Genomic DNA, 22591 nt, shown 5'->3' with positions numbered 1-22591 from the left:
AGTGACTGTCAGTAAAACAGCTGTGTGACAGTCACTTCTTATTCAGGTGCTAAGAATAGGCACTTGGCACAAATGCTTAGTGAACTGTTAAAATGCATCTTTTACTAGGACCCATTTTCCCAAGGAAAGATGTTTTAAAATACAATATTCAAAATGATTTATACTATTGAGTGCCTCTTATGTATTTGCAGTTTGACAGATATTTTCAGCTCCCTGTCATTTCTTACAGTGCAGAGTTAGAGGCAAAATTGCATTTACTAATTCTCCTTCGGAGAACAATTTAAAAACTGGCCCGATGCAATTCGGGGCTAGAATAATGTTATTTGCATGGTTAGCATTAAGTCAGCACTTAACTGACAAATCAGTCCATTAAGTAACATGAGATTTTCACACATTATAAATATTTAAGGGGAGGGAAAAAAAAAAAAAACTAAAGAAGAAACAGTAGTGACTTTTAAAATTTCCCCTTGAGTAGACAATGCTGAGATTGTGGATTTGTTTCATGTATCATGTCCAGAAAATGCAGAAAAGTACTTTTACCCTTAGATGCAGTTTAATTTGTATTTATGAATATCTGCATGTCCATGGAAATATACATATTTGGGTGGCTCAAGGGAGGGGACAAGCGAGGAGGGGGAAAGGACTAAATTAGGCATTCTTGTGTAAATGAGTAGGTCATAAACTTAATTTCAACCCAGTGTTCCGATAAAATGTTAGTTTATCATGGGAGCTGTCACTGGTTCCTCTTTCTGTTGAGTCAGTTATATTGCTTTGCTTTTCACATTACACTAATACCAACTGTTATAATTCTGAAAAGAGTGCCCTTGGCAAACATTTCTCTCTGTAGATGGTGAAGAAAATATAAAACTCTGGAGAGGAGGAGGTCATGCATTATAAGTAGACGTCCACTAGCTGTCCTTAGTGACTGCATATTGCCTTGCTTGGTAATTAAGCGAGAGATGAAAAGTGACTTGCAGTCTCGGTGGCTCCTCGTGTGTGCGAGTGTGTGGTGTGTGTGTGTGTGTATGCATGCTTGCACACACATACACACTCACACAAGGGCTAGTGGCCGAGGGATGGACATAGGAGGAACTGAAATGTTGAAAGGCTGTGCTTGCGTCAGTTTTAAACTGTGTGAAAAGAAAAATGAAAAATAAACAAAGGTAGGACTGCCCCCTCAAGTGTAGTTTGGAGGTGAGCCCGCCTGAGGCTGTAGAACTGGAGAATTTTAATGTCTCCATGTCAGGAAAAAAGGTATTAGCCAAGCTCGCCCAGAGTCCGAACTTTCCCTCAGAAAAAAATAAACAAAACAAACTTTAAAAATCCACCCCCCTCCCCGAGGCTTCTTTTTAAAGTAGTTTCCTTGAATTTAACTTCTTATGGCTAATTTGAATAATGAGTTTAGATAAGCCTCTTAAAGCAGATGCATTTAAATGAAATTGGGGCACATGTCCTTTTGGCTGTGGCGCAAGATTCAAACTAGCTTTCTTTTTTGGCTCAATTAAAAGTCATCTTTAAGAAAATACAGATTTATTGTCTGGATGCAGTTCTGATGGTTGTGTGGTTCACCGGACAGACAGAAAGATCTAATGCTTAGCAACGCATCTGCCTCTCTGTCTCAATTAATAAACCACAGAATTTATACATGCTATTAATATTCATAGTAATTGTGCTGGGTTAAACCCCATCACGTGTGTGTATACATGGAAATGAAACCAGAGTTATGCAGTTTCAGAGGGAAATACTGGACAATTTCTGCTTCGGAGGCTGTTAAAAAGATCCGTACGATTGATTGACCAACATTAGGAGAGCCTAAAACTGTTAACCTTTAACTATGTATTTTTTTTTGTTTTGTTTTAGGAAATGTGCCAGCGCATTAAAGAGCATAATACGTGAAAGCTTGTTTCACATTTAATAGCAGTAATAATTGATAGCATAAATAGATGAAAATAATATATCTGCTCATTTTGACATATGTGTCAGTCTAATCATTCTAAATGAGTGTGTTCATCACTTGATTCCCTTTGAACCTCTGATTAAAATGTAACATTGACTACAGGATTATAGAGCGGACTTAATTTTACTGACTGTTTTAACAGTTGTCACAGCTGTTGGAAGAAGGAAAGGCAATGGAAATACTCCAACACAGGCAAGGCAAGGAGGGAACAGTTAGTACATTTCAGCCTCATCCCTGAAATCCAGACATTGAAAATTAAACAGATTTGTGTCTGAAGGTTCCTGTTGGAAGCTCTGCAAGTTTTATGTTGTAAGGTCTACTCTTTCTCTTTCAGGGCTCTGATTTTATTTTATTTTATTTCATATTTTTCTCTCTCTCTCTGCCTCACCTCTCCTTGTTAAAAGCTAAAGTCACTTGAAATACAACTATCCAAAAGTAATACTATAATGTCAAAATGTATGGGATAAAAATAGGCAGTTAGGACATCAAGAAAAAGCCTAAATCAGAGTGGATCCAATTATTTTAAAAAGATAGGAGCTTGCCTAAGTCACTTTAGATGCGATTTATTTGAGAACTATGAACAGACACTTGAAGTTTATTTTTCTAAGAAGGAATACTTAAACTCCAGACTTGGAGCTCCTATTACTTGTCTTCCTGTTTCTTCTCTATAAATCTGTTGAAAACACCTGCAGCCTTAAAGGTAGGGGTTTTCAGATGATTTCTTTGTAAATTGCTGGAAGTGACAACCAGCTGCACTTGGGGGGGGGGTGGCGGGGGGGTTAAGCTGGAGAGTGTCGCAGCCTTGCCCATCACATCACTAAAGTGAACAGATTAATTCTATTTCTGTAAAAATTAAAGAACCACTGTCTATAAACCAAACTATCTGTAGTCAGAATAGCCAGGCAGGATGTGTTATGTAACATATAACGTATGATTTTCTCTCTTGGCATAAAGCAGCAAAAGTGTTCTGAGTTAATGGAATCAGTGTTGACTGGGAGTGGTGGATAAATGCTGGGCACCCCATGCTTCAGGAGCCCTTTGTGTCAGTGTATTTATGTATTACCTTACACACATTGGGTGGTAAGTTTAGAAATCCGCCTTTTACAGAAAGGGCTGGAAAACAGCTTCGCATTTCCTGGGCAGAGGCAAGGGTGATGGTGTTGGCTGGTTCCTATAAGTGATGGTTTCTCGTCTTAATGTGTTTATGGCACTGCTGCTTTATTTATTGAGCCTAGTGTGTTGCAGCGGTAATTAACCCATGTTATTAGCAAAGCCCTTGTGGATATCCATTAATTCTCTTGCATGGATGATCATTTTTCCAGTGTTTCTCCCCAATAAGGTATCATTGTTCTTTTTTTCTTTTTTCTTTTTTTTTTTTTTTGCAATTCTAAATTGACGGCCTTTGATATATTTCTTTGATTTAATCTGACCTGTGATATATATTGACTATCTTAGAAAGGATGGGATTGTAATTCAGCTTTAAAAATGCTCATGGAAACCAGGGAAAAGATTTTTGTTGTGGTGGTGAGTCATTTCATAGTGAAAAAGAAAAAAAAAAAAAAAAAAAACTACAGGTTTAAAAAGAAAATAATGCAGGAAATTAGCTTTAACTCCCCATTTCCCAGATCTTGGCATTTATGGTATGTTTGCGTCCTGGAAGTCTTTTAATCCGATGTGTACTGAGTTAATACTACTTTAGGCATTTTTTTGGTAAAACAGGGAGCCAGAAGAAAAATGCTTGTGCTTCCTGTGCTGAAAAAAGATAAGGACCATCTCATTAGCCAGGCCGTACTTTGGCGGTTAATTTTAGGGACGTGGTGCTATTCGTCAAAGAGGGCAGGTAACTTCTCTATCAGTCTGTCTGACAGCACTTTCACAAGGCCGCCCTCCCGAAAGAACTACAGACAAAGAAGAGGCCGTTCTTTTAGAAGGTAGGCGTCACTCCCCATCTTAGGTCCGTGTCACTTAGGACAAATTCCTCAACATCTGTTTTAGCCTAGTGACCGAACAAAACAGTCCTTTGTTTTACTTCCAAAGTGCTCTTTGGCACTGAAGGTTTTGCTTGTATTATTTCATCAAATAATTTAACATCTGGGCCGAGGGTGACCACTTGTCATCCAAGGGGCAATTGACAGCAGTGATTTCTTTTACACCAATTAATAGCAAGCGAACTTTTGAGAATCACCCATCCGGCGTTTAGCAATCCGAGGAGAGCCCTAAGGTATCTCGGCAGAACTTTGAAGGCATCGCAGCAGACAAGCTTTGCTCTGAATTTTGCTTCCTGGCACATCCATGGAAGAGAGAAATAATACAGTGCTGATCCACTGTAAGTGCCTATGCGCTCCGGCCCCAGCCAGCTCTCTGGAGAAAATCTGTGATGACACTGGGCCAGTTTGTTCAGGTTTTCTCTCTTTTACATCCACTGGCCTTGTATTAAATTGTCATTGTCCTAAAGCACATGAGATAGAAATGAATGGCTGTTTTCTGTATTCTCTGACAGTGAAATATTTAGGGTCTCTTTCTCCAATCATACGTACGTGTGTATTTGATCGTCCAGGGGTGACACCAGGCAGCTCTGCCACTTGACGCTCTTTCTTACTGCGTTTGTGTGTTTCGCTGTTGATTATTATTTTCATGGCCATGTGTAGATGGTTGTCCATTACAAATAAAGAGAGACACATGTGGTACTTTAAAATCCAAAGCAGCCAGTGGAATACACTACACATACGGGTGTGTATCTGTGTGCATGTACAGTAGGCGTGTGAAATGCATACACAGCCGAGATGAGCTGTATGTGTAGAATGGAAGTAGACTGCTAAGAGGGTTCATGTGCATTTATCTCATAAAGTGGATCTCAAGAATTTTTCTAATCAGCTAGTCGCCAGGTAAATTTGCCAGCCACAATTTTAACTTGCAACTGGTATTTCAGGTGTTTACCCAGTCTGATTTTAAACTCAATTGGCTTCACTCCTAGATAAGAGACAGGTAACAGGTAACCTGATACAGTCATGTGTTTTTGATTTTATAAATATGTCATTATTACCATTTTAAAATTCAATATCTGGTAATCAGAAATAATTGGTACAATAGGAAACAAGCCACTAATATTAAATGCATAATTGAATGGTTTGGGCCCATATCCAAGAAACAGTTTTGAATTAGCTCTTGGCTACATTGTTTTCTTACACAATTAGGCCTGACAAATATATCTTAATGTAAACATGATAGCTTTTAAATAAATGTGAAAGCTAAATTTCACTTATCTGTACTACATAAATATGTCATGTTTGGCTAAAGGAAATATAGAGAATTAATAATATTATGTTTATATAAAGCACATCGTGGATTTCTGAATTTGGAATTTTATTCTGAGAGGTAATCTGCAGGTCTGGAATTTCGCTCAGCAAATCTGAATGAATGTTGAGAGCCAACACTTATCCAGATGCTCTTTGTATTCAAATTCTCGTTTTAACTTATATTCTGTTCAAATTCCTAGATTCATTTCCTACCTTTATTTGTTTGCATAATACTTTAAAAAATTTAATGTTGCTTGTTAAAAAAAAAAAATCCTCCTGTTTCTTTATGCCAATCCATCTACTCAGAGTCAACTCCGTTATTATCCGAGGGTGTTAAGTGACAGCCTTCTGCCTTGGAAGGATTTACCTGCCATCTTATTCTTGTTTTAAGTTCCTTTTAGACTTCTATTTTCAATCTGGGAAACCTAGCTAATAAACAATAATTTCCATTGAGAGTTACCGCAGAAACATCTTTCCTCTCTACTTATTCTTTACAAATGTGCCAGATGTTTCTTCTGTGATTTGGATGCTATTTCTCAGTATTTGCCAAATATATTTTCTAATCAATTATACAAAACCATCCAACTGAGAAGATTTAGATTGTGTGGGTGTCGTGTACATATACCTATATGCCTCTCCCCCTTTTCATTTTTAAAAGATTTTTAAATGTTCGGAGGAAACTTGCTTTTTATGTTTTGATTTTTCAGATGTTACACCGTTTTAATTTCTGGCAATGCATATATATTGGGAAAATAACTCGCTGAGGCAAAGCAGTAATAGAAAAAGTACAGTTTTAAATAAATTGGCTTCTTGCTGGTCAATTAAAGTCCATTTCAATATACTGGCATAGATCTATATGTGCATTTGAATAGAGATATATTACCTGCAACACTAACCATTAGAAATACAGCCTATGGCTATATGGAATTCTTTCCCACACTGTAATAAATGAAAACACTGACTTTTGGCATTTAAAATCTAGTACATAGTTATTTAAAGTGTTAAACTCATGGAAAGCCTACCTAAGATCAGTTTACGTTGTTAAAAAAAAAAAAAAACTTAAAAGTAAATTTATATTTTAATTATCCAAGGCAGTCTCTTGTCATATACATGCCTCTGTGTCCTGTCATATTGCTTTGAGGGAAACAAAATTGCATATATACTTTTCATCATTTTGATTGGAAGTGCACATTATATATAATATGCTGTGGCAGCACTTACCTAGCCAAAGAAAACAAATTAATATTAGGCATACTGAGGACTGTCAGGCATATCACAGATGTGTCAATTTAACTTTGCTTCCTCACACGCCTCCGCAAATAGTTGCTTAAGATGGTACTAAATAAAAGAGGCTACCAATAAATTCTCATATGGTATCAGAGATTGATGGCTAGTAGAAGTAGCCTGAAAACCATCTTGGTTGCTTACTTCTTTTTAAAACTGTGGGAAAACAGAAAGCATAGATAATAATGAGTTTTGTTAAAAAAAATAAATAAAGTACAACTGAAGCTCGTTCACATCTTTGTACTACCTTGGAAAGAATAATGGGTTTTTTTTTTTAAGTCTGAAGAGGTGAGCCTCAGTTGCTCTTATGTATGATGTACATAAAGCCTTGAGGAAGTGCAGGGCCAGAAGGAGCCTCTGCTTCAGGCCATTTGGAACAAGGGATGTTTCTTTTTTGGTCATCTTGCAGACATTTTCCAAGAAAGAAAAAAATAAAATAAAACTTGTGCTTTCCTTTTTGTATGGGCTATTCAATACGAGAAAAAAAAAAAAGGAATTTAAAAAAGTAAAATCAAGAGCTTAGGCACAGACTTTAGGCAGAAGCACATTAAATGCTTCTTCTTCTTCTTCTTTTTTTTTTTTCCTTTCTCCTCCATGATCAGAATGGTGGTATCTTTGCATGATGCTACCTTTTTCATCTGCTCTGGGAAGACTTTTAGTCACTTGGACTGGCCTTTGAGAATTTAAACAAAAGACTCATTAAATAAACACATTTAACGTTCTCTTTAATACAATAGGCGTTAAAATGTTTGAAAAGGTGTACTCTTCAAGGCCGCTCATATAGTGTTACATTTTATAGTTCTACCAATTTATTTTGCTTTGCAAGGAATACCTGAAATTATGTTCAGAGTGAGCAAAAAGAGTGAGTCATATGAAAAATGATGGAGACTAGGTACTTAAGAGAAGAATTCACGTGTGAGGTTGTTCCATCAATGGCCCTTTGCCCTCCATGATTCCAAGTTATTGTAGCACTTTCACGTGTCCAAAAATGTAAGCTGGCCATGTTCAAGCGTATTCATTTTTCCGTAGATGAAAAAAATACTCTAACGATGCTTTCTTTACAGCTGTTAATCTATTAAAAACAGATGAGCTCTTTTGAGGAAGACTGATACTCACTACCAAGTGTCCATGGCCAAAGAAAGGAAAGACATACAAGAGAAGGTGGCGGTACACCGTTGGTTCTGGGTCCTAGGAGATGACAGAAGCCTCCCTTTCCTCCATAGGCTTCAGTGAGACCTGCCTCATCAGTCATGAGATCATAGTGTCACAGATGCAAAGGCAACCATCAGCTGAATTGTACTGAGCTACACCCTTGGCTAATTCATCTTCTGGCTCGGCCCAGCTCACGAAAGGCTCGTCCTGCTCGTGGCGTCTAGACAGAATCAGGGGTTGGGCTCAGCTGGGAGCATGTGGCTGCCTTTTTCTCTTCTCTCCTAGCCATTCAGCGAAGGGAGGTGAGGAGCAAACGGATGGTTTATGCCCAGAAGCCCAAAGACTCTTCCCCAGGGTCAGGAATTTGTCCTCCTCTTGTTCCAGTAAATTGCCTATTTCTCGTGTAGTGCTAGAAATATCATTGTTGTCTTCATGCTCCAAAGAACTACCCAAAAAGGATTAGGTATGTCTCTCAATTCGTATGAACCATGAACTAGGTTAAGCATTTTTTTTTTTTTTTTTTTTAACCAGCGAGAAACAGAGAGCAGATGATCGACTTAGGTTAGTCTGGAAGATCTCTTTTTTCGCACCTTCGTGTGGGACTGTTCATTAGCTCAGTCTGAAGAATGAGGAAAAATGATGACGTTAAACACTCAAATTGTATTTTTGTATTTTTTCTTTATTTCCTTATAGTGACCAAAACTTTAATGTCTAGAGCATTTATGAGGGTTTTAATGATTGGAAACTCTCTCCTGAGAATGTGGTCACCATGTGTGACAGCCTTGCTTTCTCTCTTGTCTTCGGTTGATGGGGTAAGTTTGGTGAAATTGTCTGTCGTCTTACTTTGCTTACCTTATACAGCCTCTCTGCCCCACACGACATACCCTGAAACGTGGGCAAAAGGCCTGCTCAGTTCTTAAAAACTTTCCTGCAGCCCCTCAATCCCAGCAATATTTTCTTTTAAAATTGCTGTTTTTCTCTGCATCTGTTTTGCTGAAGGATCTTTGACTTTGGGAAAAGGTAAGTGCCCGATACGCTTCCCTGTTGGCATCCACGCATTCATTTTACCCCCCCCCACCCGCCCCCCACCCGGAATTCCAGAGAGATTGCCTTCAACTTTGCCCATTTGTTTTTCTTTCGTCTCTGTTTGTCGTACATTCTAGTTGAGTGCTTTTATAGTGTTTTCTTGATTGTTGTCAGTTTGGAGTCCTCGCGTCTGACATTTTTGTTGAGTTAATGTCACAGCGGAGAAACCTATGGCAAACTGGAAGCTGGCGACGGTGCGTGGAAGATACAACTTCTGTTTGATTGTGTGTAAATACAGTTAGTTGGGGGTTTATCAGATAGCTTGGCAGAAGGAGAGAGGAGCAGTACAAACTGTTTTCGGTAACTGTGCTGTTCATACACCTGATAAGATGGAGAGAGCTTTTCGAAATGCTGATAGGCTTTGAATAAGAAAAGAATAATCACTTCTACTGTGGCACCAGCTTATCGGGAATGAAGTAAAATGCCAACACTTCTACATTAGCGAAAGTAAATGTTTTAGACACTCTGTGCCTTTTTTCATTCAAGTTCAGTAGTAGGGGTGCTTTTGAGTGTGCCCTAATGAATAGAAGGATTTATTACCTTGACTAAATTACAGGTGAATATGTTGATAAAGGAACCCTCAGCGTCCATAGCAGCTTCTTTGATAAGCAGGTGTATCTCTGTGTTCGTTCTCTGGAGAAATTAAGGATTCCTTTTTCCATTGCAATTCCATTAAACATCATTTCTGATGTTCGAAGATGCAGTTATGTCCTGTGCCAATCGAGACTCCTTGTTTACCAGCAGATGGGTGACAGGCATTTGAAACTTCGCTTATCAGACTTGGACAATGCGGATGGGCTCTGCTAAGTACGTTGGGGCATCTGGAAGTTTCTGTTGCTCGTGCTGAACCAGCGATCTCCCGCACACGAAATCTTCTTTGCTTTTTCTCAGGAATGGAAGGAGATTCATTAGAAAGTTAGGGTGCGTTAATGAGACGATAAATGCATTTGGCCAAGTAGTGGGTTCATTGTAAAGCCCCTCCCCTTCAGAAAAGAGATACTGGTTTCGCTCTTCAATATAAACCATTAACTACCCCAGCTCTGCCCTTTTCTCTTCTTTGTAATTTGACGCCTACAAATAATTCGGCGTATTCAGATTTGATAAATGATAGTGCAAGAGCAGATGGATTGATTTTGGATTACTATTGATTACTCTCAATGAGATCACTGTGACACACTCGAATCAATAGTATTCGATTAAGCCAGCCACCAGCGTTCCATACATTCAGCCACAGTGGGGAATTCAGGACTAGAATGTTCACAAGCTGATAAATTGACAAAGCATTCAGCTTTAAATAGCCCTTTGTTCAGCATTCGTTCCCTAAAATATATTTCATTGGAAAGTTCGTTTTTGCAACTCTGGGCCTTTCTGTACGAGAAAGGTCATCAGTTGAAGGTTTATTAAATTTTAACTAAAAACAACTGGTCCCCATTTACGTGTAAAAGAATGCAAGTCGCTCCTACAGGCAACCTTCATGCTTTGGAGCGATTGCTCAAAGGTTTCATTCTTTTATGAAGATGTCAATTGTAAACATAAAAATGCATCACTGGATATGTAATGGTTTAAGATTCGAACTGAAATAAAAATTCCTGCCGGAGGAAAGAAAGCACTGTCATCAGACGAAGGGGGGGGGGGTCTTAATTTTCTTCGGAAGTGGCCAGGCTTGGGGGCGGCCCTAGGAGGCAGCGCCAGGTATAACACCGTGGTCAAGCCCACAGCTGCCGCTTCTCTTTGCCACCTTCTTGGAGGGTGTGCATCACAGAGCCAGTCAGCACTACGCAGAAAACCCTAAGCGTCCCTTGAGCCCAAAGCCGCTAGTACTGTCCATACGCTGAAATCCTTCTCTCTGGAGCCGGCTTGCAAAGTCACTGGGGGGATAAAACATCATCCATGATGTTTGTAGGCAAAGGACCCCAACGATCAGATTTTCCATCTCATTCCATCCTTGTGTCCTGTTGGCCCTCGGGAGGAAGCACGTGCTCTTTCTTAATGTGGGGTTTCCAATTGCTTCTCAAAAAAGATGAGCCTTAGAGGAAACACTCCATGGAAGGTGTGAATGGACTCCGATGTGAAACTGGATAGTGGGTGAAAGTTTGGTCGCCGGGCCCTGTGTACCCCAATGCTTAATAGAGTCAAATCTTGAAATACACTTCAGGCAATGCTCTCATTTTGAAGGGAATTTAAAAACAAGCAAACAAACCCCAAACACATCTAGAGGCGGCCTCCGAGGGAAAGCGAGTAGGAAAGTCGAGTTTGGAGTTAGGAGATGCCCCGACAGAACTTCAGCCTTTTTGGCATGTTAGATGGGATTCTAATTAGGTTGAACCACATGCAATTGCCATTTTTCTAGGTCAAGACATGGTCAAATATCAGAAATTTTGTGTGATTGGACATAATTGAATTCATTCCTATACTGTTCACATGCCATAAACGAATTGAAGGTAACAATTTTTTTTTAATATGTTCTGTGATGAGATGGGCTGTTTCAGATTATGAAAGGCACAAGAATTCTGTCTATAATTATGGCGAATATGTTATAGTATCATTTTTGACACCTATTTTTTTCTTTAACACCGTGACAGAGTTCTCAAAAACACAGTATTAAACACACTTAGAAAGTAGGGATTTGGAGCTCCCTGGTGGCTCCCTGGGTTAAGGATCTGGCATTGTCCCTGCTGTGGCACAGTCCTGATGAGATGCTAAGTTAAGATGCGCTTGTGCTGACGTTTCCAGTGGTGACATTTTGATCCCAGGCCCAGGAACTTCCACATGCTGTGGGTGTGGCAAAAAAAAAAAAAAAAAAGTGCATTTATCTGGCTTCCCACATGTTGTAGCCATGCTGCTCTCCAGCCTCCCTATAAATGTTTTACCTGCCAAGGAAGAATAGGGCACAAAGGTGTTAGGCTTCAGTGCTGACCCACCCAAAGAACACACTGCTTGGGGTATAAATGGTTGGAAAACAAATTGGGAAAAAGATGCTGGCACCTCAAATACGTCATCCCTGCGTTCATTGATCAAGAGGACCTTAGCACGCTAGTTAGCACTTTGTATGCCTCCCCTTGGAGAAGTATTAAAACTGTGCTCCATTAAATCTGTGCACCCTTGTGGGTTAGGCAGGGGGGCCCGTGGTGCTTTATTGGCTGTTACAGGCAGGAAGGGTGCTTTGGGATACTTAATAAAAGGACCCCCCCCCAGAGTCTTCATTGGACCCCCATATGTGTGGCTCCTATTGGAGCTCCCCTGCGCTGGCTGGTGTGAGCTTTCTCTGTCCACCTGCAGGCAGGATCTGCTCCCGGATCGGAAGGAAATTGGCTCTGTCTTTGGGTAGGAAGGAGGGGCGCCAGGGCCACCGCCAGAAATGTCAGCACAAAGTGCATCTTAACTTAGGGTCACGTCAGGACTGGGTAAGTTTTTCTCGCTCTGGGTAAGCACATGACAGCTTACATCTTGTTTCAGGGAGAGGGAGGGTGGGCGTCGTTTACTGGAACTTGATTGAGAAAATGCCTCCGACCCGTCCCGGTGTCAGTCTTGGAGTTTTCCCTGAGCAGTGCATTTCCCCCCTGTCTGTGGCACTGAATTTGATTTATCGCCGGTACTAAGATCAAAAAAGAAGTCATTCCTTTTGATGTTTGCTATTAGGCACATGCAGTGAGGGGTGGGGGGGTGCAGGGAGAGAGCTGTCTTAGCATACGAGTCACTGTCCTGGTCCCACGGTGGTGGCCACGGATGGCAGAATATATATTTTCTCTCTCTGTTCATTTTGGATGTAAATTCTATGAATAGAGAGGTGAGCTATAGGGTATCTTCAATTAATAATGAGATTTGTGTCAGATATGAATTCTTTTGGTCAGAATAAAAGAGTGGTTAGCATGTGCACCTGATTAGAGCAACGTGGTTTTTTTTTTTTTGTTTGTTTTATTGTATGGGCATTAATTTTACCAAAAGCTATAAAAAGCCAAGGAATATAAATAAGCCAGTGGGCTCTTCAGGCTTTCAAAAGAGAGCCATCGGTTGCATTTATTGTTGGGTGGCAACCGTGGGCCGTCGGAGCCTTATTTGCAAATGAGAGGAGAGATTTGTGGGGTCTCCTTCTCCTGTATTCAGGATCCTGCTCGGGCTTTGTTTCCAGCTCTGTCCAGTAGCTTTTGTCCAGCTTCTCAGTTTACTGGGATCTCTCTGAGCAGCATGAGCCCCAGCCCATCAGCAGGCTGCTAGTCAGCAGCAGGTGTGAACAACATAAAACAGGATTAACGCAGATCCAAAGTGTGTACTAAAAACAGAACCCCTGCCTGGCTCTGAAAAGGCCGGCGGGATTGAAAGAGGGAAGCCACTCCGGTCCTGTCCACTCCTTGTTTGCTAAACAGTGTTGAAGGGGCTATGCAAATAGTTCTGTTTAGTTGCCCAGAAGCCTTCCTAGGGGTCATGTACTTTCTCTCTTTTTGTGAAGTATCAACTCAAAACTTCCATCAAAGATTCTTCTCAGACTCTCAGAGGGGAAAACAAAGCAGAACAAAAGTGGTTTGGATAAATCTGGAACCATTACAGGTGAATATTGCCAACATACCGTCTTTACTTTAGATTTAAAGTGATGGTCATTCAGGGTCCTCTGTCCACCTCTTGAAAATATTAGTGTTGGGTGAAGTCCAATATTTGTGTGTGTGTGTGTGTGTGTGTGTTTAGTTATGTGTTTCAATTTATATTTTCACCTGCATCATGAATCATAAGGAAATTCATTAGAGATTATAGCCACACATCCCTGTGTTTTTTTGTTTGTTTTTTTTTTTGTTTTTAAAGTCAGTGCTACCTACATAGGAACAAGAAAGCTGGCAAAAAATATCAGTTAATAGAGGGGACTGCATGAGTTTAACAAAAGGGCATTGCATTGAATTTATGGTGTTTCAATCACGTCATTGATATTTTGTTTAGGAATATGATTCATTTTGCTGCATATTTTTGCTCCAGATAGACATTGTTTAGGAAAGAGGAAGGTGGCATTTAAATATATGTTTCTCTTTAAATTATACTCTTTGTAGTATATGCTGTCTCTAAGGTTAAATTTAGATATCTATGTTTTCTCTATTAGGTTTATGCTAACCTGCATTTTGAAACTTTAAGACTTAGTCACATCCAGAAAGGCATGTGAAATAAGGAAATTATTCAATCAGAGAAATTGTATTACACACACACACACACACACACTCACATACGCACATATAGACACACACATGAACCTAATTCTTCTTTAAACATACCCAGAGCAAATGTAGAATTTGTGTAATAGTGTGGCACTAATTTCTGAGACTCCAAAAGTATGTTTAAATATAGACATTTATATAAGATGGATCTATTTGAGAATGCCATATAGACTTTTACTAAAAGAATAAATTTGCAATGTCCAAAATCAAAATTTCAGTTTTTCACTTTCAGCATTGCTTTAATTGTCTTTTTTTACCTGGGTTTAAGTTGCAAATACCCACTCATTCCCTCACCCTTAATTAGACTTATTTTTCTTAAATTATTTTTAAATGACAGGGGGTTTTTTGCTGGGGAGATTTTGCTTCTAATTTTATTTTAGAAATAATTTTGCCTAATTTTGCTTAATTGTACCAGTCTGAACACACTCTGAATACAAGACACAGCCAAATCATTACTAAATAAATTATTTCTAAAACATATTTTAATTTTACAGTTGCTATCTTTAAATGTTAATTTATTATCGTTTCTCACTAAGAAATATCCATCCCCTTCTGTTTAGTCTTATTAAGTACCTTTGGTTATGTGCATTAATTAGGTTGTGGGCAAATAGCTTAATGATAGTTAATGAAATCAAGTTTAGATGATACAAGTTTAAAATTGATTTTTGATGTGTATTTTTTATAACCAACCCTCTGTCAACAGATTGCTTATCGTAACTTCTCATGTTGCACTGACAACGATTACATGTATTCCTTTGCAATTTTTTAAATCATTAAAGTGATCAGTTTAGTGCATTAAACTGTATTTTCTTGATCCAAAATATTTGCCTGTGTATAGGCATTGTCCTGGGCACTAAGATCCTGAAATAAATGATAAAAATATGAAATGATCTTGAGTACATTCAAAAAACACTTGAAAGGGGGAGTTTTTTTACCTCAGTCTTCAATTTATACTTGAGTCAATCTTCAGAAAATGATTTCAGGAATTTATACAGTAAGAGTTTTATATAAAACCTGAGTTAAGTTGAAGCTTCCATCCTGATTTTCTGGTTTGGGGCCTTTTAAATCTGATAGGAAGTTAACCCCCATGAGCACAGTTAGAAATTGTACATTTAGATTTAAATATTGCAAAGGTGTGACACTTGGAGCTTTCAAATCTGGCCCAGCCTATGCTCCTTCATCTAAAAAGCTGGTGTGAACCTGCTTCCTCGTGAAGTCTTTGAAGATTTGATCACCAAATTGCTATTACATCTTAAAATCCTCTCAATGACTTGTGTATGGTTTGTTTCTTAGATTGAAATGAATGGGGTGGGGGAGGAGGCTTTAAAAGATCAGGTAGGAAAAATATTTCCCAGATCGTAGAAAAAAGCAAAGGCATTTATTGTGTGGGTTGACTGCAAGGGAAAAGTCTGAATTAGTGAATTCATTCTCCCCAAAGTAAATGACTATTGAAAGGTAATTTTTATAAGGAAACCTCGCCCTTAATCTTGAGATAATCTTACAGCTACTGTCTTTGTCCAGCATTCCTGCAGCACTGCCCAGTGCTGTTCCCAAAAGCCTGGGATTTCAATTTGCCTGAGGTCTCAAAGACAACGGAATTCAAAGCAGTTTTCTGTCTTTGCAGCATCTCTTCAGTGGATGCATTTTATTAAAGTGTTTTATTTATTTATTTTGGGGAAGATACAGCTTGGTTGGCTTCAGGTCATTAAAATTATTCTCTTCCACATTTTTAGATGTTTATAATTAGATGATTAGGGAAGTTAGGTAATTAAGATTTATACTGGCATCAGTTAAGTTTATAGAAAGATTAAAATCATGGTATCATGGTACCATTGCCAATCTGAATATGCCAGAAAGATCTCTGGAGAATTTTTGTCAAGTGTTTCTGCTCAATTAAAATTTATACTACATGTTACTGAGTGCTTGTCTCATGATGGCTTGGCATGATGATGTTGCAAATTTCCAAGTTCAAGTGACACACAATGCAATTTTTCGTGTGACAGTAACTATAGAATTTCAAACTTGGGAAGGGAAATGCTGTACTTTTTGGAAATGACACTGGAAATATGAGACAAAGAACTGTCTCAACTTGGGCGCAGCTAATATTTTCTGCAACACTGCAAAGCCAGAAAAATACAGCTTTTATCTCCTCCACTCAGTGGATACACAGGGCAGCTTACCTTTATATAAATGCCTTGCAGGCATGAGCTGAGTCGTCTCACCTATGTTTTCTCTTCCTTGTGTTTTTTTGCAAAGTATCTATGAGACAACATTTTTTCTCTCGTCATCTTCCTGACTTTTCCGATATCCATCCCCGTGCATCCTCTTCTCTTGACTTTTTATTAAGCCAACGTAGAACTGTTAAATGCATTCATCCTTTTTCGAGCATGGTGCCAAAATGCACTGTGAAGGCTTCACCATAGCCTTAAAAACCCACTCACAAAGCAGTAGCATAAACCATCCGGGTTGCTGGAGGTGGGGGTTGGGGGTGGGGTGGGGGTGGGCAGGAAGGAAGAGGGCAGCTGGTAATTGATGATTCCTCTAGGATTGCATGCGAAGGATTTGCCAGTGCCCCACTTCCACGGCACCCCAGACTACACGGCCGCTCAGTGCTAGGATGATGATAATGTACCTGGAAGGGAAGGCAGCCCATGCCGGAGCAAGCAGCGTCAGCCAGGGCGCCTTGCCATCTGCCCACCTGCTGCATTCCTGAGTCCATCTGGTGACTGCAATGCTCATTGTAGGCCTCTTCCGAGGAACATTCGGGCTGAAAAGCAGGCAGTGTGAATTATTTAGGTAGCTAGTATAAATAAATAGAGGGAAAGGAGAAGAGGAGCTGAGGAAGAATTCATAAGAACCCCGTGCTCCCTGAGGCTCAGGTGCCTTGGAATGCTTCACGGGGCCAGGGAAAGCCTTTGATTTGCATATAGATTTAGATGTATAGATCATTGCGCAGATTACAAGCCAATGAGTTTTATCTAGATTTAGAGAGCGCTCAGCCTGTTTTGCACTTAAAATATGGCCCGCTTCAGGTAGGGAACCTTGGGGGACTTTCAGGATAAGTGAAACTGATGAAATGTAATATTTTTCGGCATTGATTTAGCAGAAGTAAAATAACTCGGTGTCTTTTTGGAAACAGATGATTTTCGTGCATAGTCAGTCACAGGTTTGACTTTGGAGTGGATTGTGGTTTATATATATCGTTTCTTTTTTTTTTTTTTTCTGCTAGATACAAAATTAGAAAAAAAATTCTAGGTTTATTTTAATTGTATAGGTGGCCAGTTAAAACTATTTTGGTTAGCTGCTGTGTCCAAAACCTTATTACTGAATTCAGCCTATGCTGTGTACTAAATATGAAAAGAAAGGCTTTAGTCGTGACATCTGTATATGATTTTGTGTGTTTTGGATTTAGATAAAACCACATGGACAGGCATGTTCTAGGAATTACCTGATGAATGCAAAGACAAAATACTTAAAAGAAATTGTAAACTGGGATCAAATAAGTCATCTTTACTGAAATAAGGAGAGTTTAAGCAGAGTGGTTTTAAAAGACCACTAGAGTTCCTGTTGTGGCTCAGTGGTACGGAACCCGACTAGTGTCCATGAGGATGTGGGTTCGATCCCTGGCCTCGCTCAGTGGGTTAAGGATATGGGGTTGCTGTGAGCTGTGGTATAGATCGCAGGTGTATCTCAAATCCCTAGGCCGAGGTATGGCCTTAACAAGCAAAAAAAAAAAAAAAAAAAAAAAAGAGGCTTCCGGGCATCATTTTTTATCTAACAAGAAAGATTTACAAGGCTGTAATTATCATGTTCTCGTGGAAAATCTAGTCTACATGAAAATGATTCTAAGTGCTAAATAAGGTTGAGAACTACAATGGAATTGATAGTATCTAGACTTGAAACAAACCGTTCCTCCTTTCTTGAGAATCGCTCAGAGATAATGTAATTTGGAGTGGGGAGGGGCTCCATTTAAATTAATTTATGACTTTTTGGGCAGTCCTTCCATTTCTACTTTGTAAATTGTTGCAGATACATAGATAATGTCATATACTACATCTAGCCTATTTATGTTTTAATAGGCAAGCTTATGCTAGAGCCATAAAGAAGATAATGTGTTTCTTCCTAGTGCTCCTGGTTCTATATGTACCGAAAGGCCCGTGGTGCTGATGTGCTGTGATAGGCTAGATTCTTTGGGGTTCCTTTACTCCATCCCATTTGACTCGATTCAGTTGCACAGTAAATTCAATGGAGCTGCTTTTCTGAGCCAGTAAAGCTCTAGTCTTCCCTTAAATAAGCCATGTCTATCTAGAGCAAAAAGTATGCAGGAAAAGTGACTCATATTGCTAATTCAAAATATAACCAGCAACCCACTTCGTGTTTGTTCAAATATAATACTTCTTTTATTTCAAGGAAATTTATTTATAACCGGTCTCTTTTCAAAAAGTATTTGAGATGACTCCTTTTTGTCTGCATTGGAAGTCATTTTCCAGTGCCAAATGAAACGAGCTGCTTGTCGTAAGCCCAGTAACCCCAGACAGTGTAAAAGCATCCGTACAGTTCGGGAATGTTGGGCCACACCTGGCTCATCCTCTTACCTCGCCTTCCTCTTCTCCCCAGAGCTCTTCCTCCCACATCCCAGGCTCCTCTGTCCCCAAGCCCACTTTGAACAATGCAATGGCCACCCCCCGATTTGCAACATAGTGTTATAAAAACAAAGCCCTCCAAATAGGATATTTTCCCCAAATTAGCAACTCTTCTTAGATCGTCTTTTCCTGGAAAACAGCCTGTTCCTCCTGGAGTCGCTTGGAGACTGTTGGCTGCTGATTGAATGCCTGCTCTCTGGACAGACAAAGAGGACAAAGTTGAGAGGGTCGAGAATTAGCTTGTATGCCCTGATGGACTGTGAGGGCAGACCTTGGCTCAGTGTTCAGTTGGCACCTTGAGGGAACACTTACAGCTGGTTTCGGCCCCAGAAATGTACAAAGTAACGGAATGGTTTAGAAAAATTTTATATCTGTACAAGAACAGAAGCTTTTTCCATATTGCCTTAATTGCTTTTATTCACCCCAACTTGCTCTGTTCATTTTTCAAATTTTGCTCTTATTTCAGACGTACAGGTGCGAGGCTTCCCGAGCATTCTTTTATCTCCTTTTGTTTTTTGAGGCTAGAGTGTACTTCAACGACGTAATCTAGACAGAGCCAAGTTTTCTGTTATCGTTGAATGGTTTCCATGCATGTGATTTCATCAGATCATGCGCTTGTGGCAACTTTGCCTGGAACATGTAATAACTTACTTTATCTTACGATCACGATAAAAGTATATTTGTTTTGACAGGAGGAGCTTAGAGTGTATTTATTTCCGTAAAATAGCAATGGAAACTTAGTAAATGAACTTGTACTTGCTATAAACACCTCTTGTCAGCATTTTTACATGTTTATTCTTTCATCGTCTCCCATAACACCAGAAAGTCCAAAATCTGGATGTTAATTTTATTTTTATTTGATCGACACTTTCATTGACGGTGCTATTTAAAGGCATGAGCATCAACTTTTAAAGAAAGCTATGTGTCCAAATATTTATCAGGCAGTTTAAAAGAGAAATTTCGTAATCTGTCAAGGAAATATCTAGAAGGAAATTAATTAGCATTCCTACTTTGTCTTTAAGAATGCTGACTTGACAATGATGGAGTCAATTGGTAAGTCTGAGAGTTTAATTAGAGCCAAAAAATAAATGAAATAAATGTTAATAAAAGCCTTTGTGTAACACATTATATATTTCGAAAGTAAATCTTTTACGGGTTATTCTTGAAATTCGCCATGGACAGTTTAGTCGCATCAGCTGTATTTATGGAAAGCTAGCCGCTTTAAATACTGCCCTCTAATAGCCGTTATCGTATTATTAATTACATGGGATAAGTAGCAAATAGTAGCATCCAAGTTGCTTCTTAATAGCCTCCCATAAAGGACTCTATTATCCTATTCATAGGAAAGAAGCAGGATGCAATAAAAAATCACCAGTATTTTTATGGGCTCATAAGGAGGGAGGTAAGGTGACCATTCGGGGTTCCCCCAAACAGGGCTAGTCAATGGAGTGGTGTTTACTCAAGCACTGAAGACAGTTGGCCTGGCCTGGCCATCTTTTGTTTTGGGGCATCCCAACTGGAGCAGACATGAATGTCAGAGTTTTTTTCAATTTTCTGAAAATGTAGATTAAAACTTGGGTGTATTGAGGGTGAGAGAGGGTCTTCTGATGAGTGCAAACAGAAGGAGCAGCATCTGTGCACACAGGGGGATGAAGCCGTCAAGAGAATCTATCAAGGCTCTTCTGCTGCTGTTTCCTCTCAAGATCTGGCAGATTGTCCTACGATTCATTTCAGGATCAGAGTTTGAGGGTCATGTTGGGAGCAGGTTTTTTTGTTTTGTTTTGCTTTGTTTTGTTTTAATAGTGCATTTCATTTGGGGATATAAGACACTAGGGTACAAACTGCGGTTTGGAAGCTGGAGAAATTTACGCTCTTAAAGTGTGTTAAGTTTACTGATCGAATACAATAACATGCCCCCCCAAAAAATGCTTGATAAAGGGGGCTGATATTCCCTGTGCCCCCTCCTGCTTCGCTTTAAATAATAGCTTGTTAGAAGCACTAGGAGGAAAGTACAAAACTGAGATTTCACTTCTCAAAGCCAAATTAGCTTCTTACCTCAACCGACAAATTCTGAAGTCGAAATGAGTCATAATAAGGATTAGTCAGGGAAGCTTGAATTTCAGCTATTTCTCCGGCATGTGTGGCTCCTTATCAGTCTCTTACTACTTATAATTGCTGGATTCACTTTCTGAAATTAGCAGAGGGGAAAGCCAAGTAAAGACAGAATCCTAGCCCCTTGTACTTTTCTCCTCCTGCCTAGAAGGGCAGGGTAAGAATAGGGCTATAAAGATACAGTATTTGGTGATTGTTATTAGAGAAAAGGCAGAAACCAAACTCCAAAGCAGAGAGGAGAGAGTCTAGCAGATTGCTGTGAGGTTCAAGCTGTTGGAAGAGGCTCTTTTGTCTTCCAATTTGCCCATCTTTTAAAAAACAGAGGTTCCCTTCTCTTTTAAATGCTGCCATGTGGCGTCTGAAGTTAGAAGTCCCTAAAAGTCTAGTGCCAAGAAGTCTGAGTGCCCAGCTCATTGTTTTAAGAGTGTGAGTGAAAGACTGTGTATGTGTGTGTGTGTGTCTGTCTAATCTTTTTTCAGGCCAGGGTCCTGAAGGAAGACTTAAATCAACTGGTCGAACGAATGATTTTGCTCTCCTGTGGTGATATTTTATTTATATGATAAAATGCTTGGAAAGTGATTAATTTGTCAGGGGAACATCTTGTTACTATAAATTTGCTGAATCCGTAAGAAAATTGCCATAACATAGATGGGGAAGATGAAGATTAAAAAAAAAAAAAGAATAGCCCAAGGGTCTTCCCACATTTCCATCCGTTTCTATTTGCTTGGATTTCTCCCCTTAAAAACAAGAGCTTTGAAAGACCCCTCGCTTGGAGTTAAGGGAGGCAGCTGAGCTGGTGTGGTTTAAAAAAAAAAGGGAGGAGATAATGGAAGAAGAGAGATGGGGTGGTGAATGCTGCTTCCTGTTCCCTCTCCCTGGACCAGCAATGACTGATACATCCATTAAATTGCAGCCCAGGCTGATGGACTGCGTGGATTTATATAAATTAAAAAATACAGGTCATATACCTTTTCTGATAGACTGTAAATGAGAAAGAGGAATTCCTTGAAACCTCAAAGGAGGAAATCCATAGGCGAGGCTTTGGAGTCAATAAAGTGCCAGGGCATCAAGTCTTCTTGCTGTGTTTGTACAATAAGTTTTAGTTAATAGACAAATATTATACCGGCCTCTCCTCGCCTCTTTCCAGCAAGAGGTAATTTGTAAATGAATCCACACGGGGCTGATGAGTCTCTAGCTTTGGTTGCAGGTTGAACCTGTGCTTTCCAGGGCAGGAAGAAGGCAGAAATGATCCCTTGCTCCGTTTTCTTGGTGTAACAAGTGAAAACGGCATTAGTTAGGGGACAATGACTTTTATTCACACGCATTCTCTCAGCGCCATGTCCATTTGTCCATTGGAATGAGCCACTTATCATGCTTCTGGGTTTTTCCTCTTTCAACATCAAGAGTTATGAAAGGAAAATTTCATTTTTTCCTGGCCCTCCATGACAGGCAGACTGAAGATTGTGGTCATTTGGATTAAAAACACATCCATCACCACCAGCCGGCAGGCTATTATGACGTCTCCTTTGAATATATGAATTCCATACACTGCACGTTGGAAGTCGAAGAATGCCAACTTTTTAGATAAATAATTATCCCATCGGTGATGTACGGCTTACTGTTGCCATATTTTCTCGCGTGTACAGCATTCTTGCCCTTATCACCCATAACATCAATCTTTTGCTTTCATATCTAAGAAAACTACGAGGGTAACAACCCCTGTACTCAGTATAGTCAACCAATCACACGCCATCATTTGACTATCATTGTTTTTTGGGGTTTTTTTTTTGAGGCATATATTTGAGTAGACCGTCTAGTTTCAATCTGACAGCATATTTGATGCAGCCACGCAGGTACATAAGCAGA

The 22591-nt window shown here is 39.5% G+C and overlaps 1 protein-coding gene across 24 annotated transcripts in view; it reads left to right on the top strand.

The window, feature by feature from the left end:
• The window catches only part of ESRRG (estrogen related receptor gamma), a 660805-nt gene that overhangs the window by 430352 nt on the left and 207862 nt on the right, over window positions 1-22591 (top strand). The gene's annotated exons all lie outside the window — the stretch shown is intronic.

The sequence above is a fragment of the Sus scrofa genome, chromosome 10 (assembly GCF_000003025.6).
Source record: "Sus scrofa isolate TJ Tabasco breed Duroc chromosome 10, Sscrofa11.1, whole genome shotgun sequence".
NCBI classification, from domain to species: Eukaryota; Metazoa; Chordata; class Mammalia; order Artiodactyla; family Suidae; genus Sus; species Sus scrofa.
The sequence above is the reverse complement of the archived record's forward strand: the minus strand, read 5'-3'. Positions and strand labels throughout refer to the sequence as shown.